Source organism: Ananas comosus, linkage group 13, assembly GCF_001540865.1.
Source record: "Ananas comosus cultivar F153 linkage group 13, ASM154086v1, whole genome shotgun sequence".
Classification (NCBI taxonomy): Eukaryota; Viridiplantae; Streptophyta; class Magnoliopsida; order Poales; family Bromeliaceae; genus Ananas; species Ananas comosus.
This window is the reverse complement of record NC_033633.1, coordinates 3,428,256-3,434,908: the sequence shown is the minus strand read 5'-3', so window position 1 is coordinate 3,434,908 and position 6,653 is coordinate 3,428,256.

The window sequence follows — 6,653 nt, the reverse complement described above, 5'->3', positions numbered from 1 at the left end:
TCGATGATCAGCAAAATCAAAACTTTAATTCTGCGTAAGTAAATAAACTCTATTGATACTGAGGCTTATGATCAGGTGGATGATATAAGTACCAGTACGTTGCTAACAAGAAGTAGGTGCATGGATGATCTGGGGCTTGCTCTGGAGTGCAGCCACGTGGGCTTCTTCATCACGCAGGCAACGTATTCCGCGGCTCGGCGGGCCCTTATCATGGAAGATGCACCTCGGTCATGTCGGTATCGACCTCTTTGGCGTGAGTCTGGCGCTTTCTGTTTTCGGTAAAAAACAAACATGACAAAATAGCGCTGAATTATACCTATTTTGAGCTCGGTTATTCAATTCTTTTTGATAATTTGATTTTGCTATCCAACCTGTTCAAATTCGTTTGATTTGACTTCAAAACTAACAAACTTATTTTAAATGAATAAAGAGTTGAGAAAATTGCATAAAAAAATACACAGGTTAAATTTGTAAAAATAACCACAGTATTGCAAATTTTGAGTCAAAGGACGTTGACCTGACTCAAATCAAACAAATTGTAAGATTGGATAATAAAATCAAATTTTGAACAGCTGGATCACCGATTCAAATAATAACATTGGTTCAGTATAAGTTCTGTACGTTTAAGTTGTCATTATTTTTCTTAAGCAAGTTAAGGTATATTTAACTATCCGACTGAATGTCTTAATAAGATTGAAAGGGTACGTATAAATTGGTAGATTGAGATAGAGATAAAACTTAACCGCTAAATGTTGAACAGGTGGTAGTTGAACCCACGATTTTGCAAATGAAAGGGATATAGTAAAATTTACTCTGATATCATATTATCAAAAATTAATTCGATATAGCAGGAACGACGCTTAGAATATATAGTGAGCAGTTATCTACTACATTTGATATAGACGTAATTTATTCATCGATGATGCATACGACAGTATACAATGAATTTTCTGAGCGATCAACTAACGGAAGGAGCGCGCTTTTTCCGGCTGGTAGACGGGAGCGACTGGAAGAAAGTTTAGGGCCCGCTTTTCAATCTACTTGAATTCCTGGGCTGCAACACAAAGAGACGTTGCACTTAGCACCTCTGGGAGAATGCAAATAAGTCCGTTCAGGTAAGTAATTAGGACCATAAATCAAATGATTAGTAGTCCTTCTATAGAAAATATACTAGTTTGACCTTTTGTAGTGTTGCTGAGCTTTGGATAGAGATTGGCTTCAGTATTATAGAGTGTCGATCATCTCTGAGAGAGTGTCGAGCTGAGTCCGGTAGTCAGTTCTGCCATCGAATTGATCAGGAATTGGACTCCGGCGCACCTCAAAAAGCAAAACTGAAGTTTTCACAGATTGCGGCGACTCTGCCGCCGCCCAGAACAATTGTTAGGTCGCCCAGAAACGAGTGTTGATTTTAATTGAAACTGGAAGCCAATTCGGATCCTATGTTCCGGGCGTCCCAGAAGTGGGTCCGGAAATTCGCACCATCGTGAATATCGCTTGCTTCGACGCGTGGCATAGGGTGGTAGGTGACTCCGCCGGAAGCGTTTACGGGCGCAGCAACACCGCGGCGAGAGACCGAAGTGGCCCGTTTTGTGCAGTCGGGATGTTCTGGTCGCCCAGAAATGGTTCCTGGGCGCCCAGCGCGGAAAAATGCCCGTTTCTGGTCAGGGGCACTGATAGCAGCTTAGTTTGACTTTTTGGATCGTTCTAACCACTATAAATTACTTGTAAGCGTCCCATTTGGCTGCTCACTTTCTTCCTTCCTTCCAGAGAAACCGCCTACTTAGCCTCTCAAAACCTCGATTGCTTCAAATTGCATGCAATTCCATTGGATCCACTTGATGGTTGTGGCTGATTCTGCAGTTCTTCACTCGACACTCCCAAGTGTTTGACTCGTCGTGGCGACGAGGAAGATCGATATCGACAAACTTGGTTTGCTGGATGTCTATGACTTCCCAGAGGAATCCACGAAAAGCCATGATTCACGAGGAGAATTTAGTGCAAGGGTTAGCTCAGTCGAACTACAAAGTTGTTCCTCTGCTGTTGTTGCTGTGGGTCAGAATTGTAAGTTTTTGAGTTCCTTGTATTTGGGTGAACACTTTGAAGCAGGGTGCTTTGGTGGAGTTTGAGTCACGTTCACCATCACCCAGCACTGATCATGCCTCTTACACGCCTGATTGGGAGGGGGGGGGGTCGGGTTCATTAGGTGAGTTTTGACAGATGGAGATTGGGATTTTTAAGCTTAAATGCTGTTTTGGCGGACTTTAATCGTCGACTGTTGTATTTCAGCTCGCTGCGACGTAGAGCATGCATTTTCGTCGAGACTCTGATTTCGTTGTTATCGGAGCTTGCGAGAAGCAATCCACGAAGTCCTTAGCTGTGGATTGTTGGTGAAGGTTACTTGTCGATAACCTTTCTCTTCTCTGCTGCTGGTTACTTGGACTGATTGTGGATTTTATGATTTTTATCTGAATTTTGGGTGGCAATGTAAATCCAGATCTTAAGGGCTGTTGATTGCCTGGTTTGAAGAGGGTTTCCAGCAGTGTTGCTCTGAGGATCGAGAGCCTACAATTGCTGCCGAGGATTTGCAATTAGAGTGGGTGTTTTCGGTTCGCTCGCTAAGGCATGTTAGTCCAACGGTTATAGTTTGAGTGTTGTAAATATGGCTTTAATTCATCGATTAGCATTTTGAATGTACTAGTGAATTAAGAAAGTATGGCCTGAAATGAAAATATTTAAGAGTTATACATGTTTGGACTTGATAAATTTGAACTTAGGAGAAAACCTGCGTTTTGACGCCGTCCATATGCTTAAAACTATCCAGATTTAGGGCTCTAAGAGCCGTGTATCGATGTATCGTTGCCGAGTCACGTGCAATGGATACCTGGGCTAGTTTAGAAGTATTTACACATCGTAGCTGGTTCGCCGAGTGAATTTTTTTTTTGGCAAGGTCCGTTCAGGCCGTTACGGGACGAGTTGGTGCCGTCAGAGTTACGGTGGACGCGGATCTCGCTTATGTTGCGTCAGGAGAGCCGAGGCGACAGTTACCTGTTGTTTTAACCAGTATTAAGTCGTTTAATTGAATTGGCTAGTTGGAGCTGGAATTGCTCGACAGAGACAAAGATACCTGCATACTCGGTTGGGTAGCGCCCAACGAGATGTGCACTCCGGAGTCAGGCTTGTGCTGTTTGCGTTGTGTCGCTCATGGCCATGGACTTGCTCTCCACAGACCAGTTTTTAGTGTGATAGAATGCCCGATAGTCGCAACGGGCCAGGGACGGTGTGTTCACGAAGTCCCTGAGGGATCCGTAGATGTCTACAGTCCCGATTGGATTGGTCAGATTTTATGACATTTCCTACATTGGTTATGTAATGGCATGGAATAGTATTAGTGATTTTGTTAGCGGTTGATGTTGTTTCTGCTTTTCCTACTTTCTTGCTACCGTCCTGTAACTTAGTGGGTGGAGCGAGTGTTGTTTTTGGCGGTACCTCACTGATGACTACTTGTTTTTATAGTAGTTCCTCACCCAGTTGTTAACCATTCTGCTCCCCAGTTTGCAAGAGCCACCAGTTTCGGGCTGCTCGTCCTTCCGCGTCAAGGATCGAGGTAAGGGCACGCGAGTTACGAGCGCCTACTACCGCGTGCCTGAGCTTGAGAGTGCTCCTAACTGCATACATGTTTTGTTTCGAGTGTTATGTACATAGTGATCATTACTCGCCAGTGGAGTAGCTTTGTATTTGGATTGGACTATGTATATGAAACTCAGTTGTTTAGCCTTTCTTTATTCCTTAGAGCCTCTACTACTGTCGTAGTAAGTGTTGATGTACGAGGTACAGGTACGCTTCTATACAGGGGAAATTCCTTTGTATACAGGGCGGATTTGTCGGCGTGCCAGGAGAAAGTGTAATCGCGGGGCGTACAATTTAAGTGGGTATCAGAGCTTTGGCTGTAAGGTCTGGGACCTAGAAACTAGTTTGTGGCAAACCTTAGGGAAGCAAGACGTGAGAGCCGTACGATTTTATCTGCGAAGTCATATTGATTATTGTTTCTAAACTCTCTCTTAGAGTAAAAACAGAGTGAGTGACTGAAGGAGTTTCTGTGTCGGCCTGAGAAAATTAATGTGGCTGGCAGAGCGACATACAATTTTGGAGGGAAACAGGGACCCCTTCTGGGACTTTCGTTTGATTGGGTCGAGAGTGTTTTGTTGTTATCTGACCGGCCGGAATTGTTCCTTTAAGCTATGTATCTCTGCCGAGGGTCGAAGCCGTCGTTTGCGGGAGCGCGCCCAGTTGGGCGCCGGATCATGCTGGACCTTCTGAGAGAATCTGAGCAGATGGAGCAGAGTACTCGACGGGACAGGGTGACAGACTGGTGGTCGTGAGTGTACCCGATTGGGAGCGCGAGTGCGCGACCAGAGACTAAGCGTACCCCGTGATTTGAGTGCACAGTTAGCTCCGACGCTGACGCGAAGTGACGAGACAGCAGGGGGAGGCTATTGCAGATTGTTGTTGTGAGAGGAAGCTGGCAGACGCACCGGTTCTGTAGCCGCGAGGCACCAGAGTCCTCAAGTTCACCTCGACTATCCAGTGACATGCACCAGCTGCGACCAGTTCTCCATCAGCAGCAGTTCCATTGTAGCGCCAGTTGTGGCCTTGCTAGGGGGCGCAGTAACTCGTTGACTTGAGCCGAAGCTGAGGCGGTGGACGGAGAAGGTTAGCGTCGTTTTCGCCGATTTTGATCCACCGATCTTCGATGGCAGACGGCACTGAGGCCTGATGTTGAGGGATGGGTCAACGTGCGAACTGGACGGTAAGTTTTATTTGAGACCTGTTCGTATCCAGAGGGGAGCAGTCTTGACCTGGGATACATGTCAGAGGTGATGCTCGATGACTGGTGCGAGGACGATGGCGAGACGCAAGGGGCTAGATGGCCGGCGCAGCTGAGTGGACGAGTTCTGTGGAATGCTGTTTGGGATGTCCTTTCCCGACAGTGTGAAGCAGACAGCTCGAGGAGGACTTGAGGAGGGCTTCAGTCAGAATCGCCCCAGTGCAAGGAGTACGTTCGGAGTTTACTCGAGCTCCTGACTGTGTAGCCATTTGTCCTCAGTAGACAGGCGCACCGCGAGTATACATGTTCAGCAGGGCAGACCGGATCTCTTCAGGTAGTGCGGGCCGGCAGAGGTCGAGGACGCCTGGATTGCGTCCATAGAGCAGGCCCTATGGGGACCGAGAGGCGAGGTGATCACTGGCAGGGAGAGGACTCAGGCCGTCGGGCACGGGTCAGGACAGAAGGCCCCTTTCCCTAATGACGAGGGCATCGTAGCAGCAGACGTCCGCCGAGACCGGGCTCTCACGATCACGTTCTCCAGGGTCGTGGGTCCTGTCCGGAGCGTCAGCGTTCCAGGGGATCCCGTCAGCAGGGGCAGACTCAGAGGACGCACAGTGTGTGATCTGCGGTGGACGCGACTGGCCTCGCAGTGCGAGCAGAGAGAGGGTAGATCTATAGATGTTGGTCAGCTCGTGACATCATGAGGGCGCTGTCCGGCAGCATCTCCAGCACCGTCATCAGCTTCGGCACCACCAGCACCACACAGTCTTACGGAGGCAGCACGAGCTACCTGCCAGGAGATAATCGTTCAGTTGCCGCGGGCGAGATGGCGGCGACAGCAGGCTCCGAGTGCCGGGTCTATGCAGCTCAGGTGGAGGACTCTTCAGCAGCCGACCGAAGTGGTGGCGAGGTATCCTGTTGATTTTTGGATTAGAGGTTCGCACTCGTTTTTGATAACCGTGCATCCATTCCTTGTTACCGAGATTCTGCAATTGTTGCATGGGTCTAGAGTTAGGGCGTTGTCTTCAGGCATGAGAAGGTGCAGATCCCCGGACCATGTCTTGCAGGTTACGGAGTGTTGTTTGGTCTGTCGGTCAGTAGACTCTGGGTCATGCCCGCAGAAGCTGTTGGAGTTATGGGCCACCTGCAGGATTCGACGTAGTGCTCGGTATGGATTGGCTGGCGCGGTACTGATGCTACGATCGACTGTGGAGTCGAGGAACGGTGACGTTACGCGCCGAGCCAGGCTAGGAGGAGTTTACTTCAGAGGCTGCAGGATGTCGCGCTTGTTTGCCATCCTGGAACTTCCTGGCGAGGGCTCGACAGATGCCTGAGCAGTGGTGTATCGGCTTTCGCTAGCGACAGTGGTGGAGGCCGTACGGCGGCGGCCGAGACTCGCAGACATCCCAGTATCCAGCGTTTTCCGGATGTATTTCCCCCAGTTGACGAACATTGCGATTGGCGGAGAGGGAGATTGAGTTTGTGATTGATGTAGTTTGCCTGGAACTGCACCAATTCTCAAAAGTACCTACATGGATGGCACGCAGCACCGCAGAGCTGAGAGACAAATGGCGCAACTTCAGGATTGATGGATAGAGGGGTTGTAAGACCCAGTGATGTCGCTTGGGGAGCGCGGTGTATTTTAAAGAAGAAGATGGTTCGCCAGGTATGGTAGATTAACAGAGCTGAAATAAAGGACCTATCAAGAAAAGTAAATCCTCTGCCGCGCATTGATGAATTCTATTCGATCATCTGCACGGATCATGGTCTTTTCGAAGATTGATCTCCAGTCAGCGTTACCACCTAGTTGAGGGTGACGGCCGAGGAT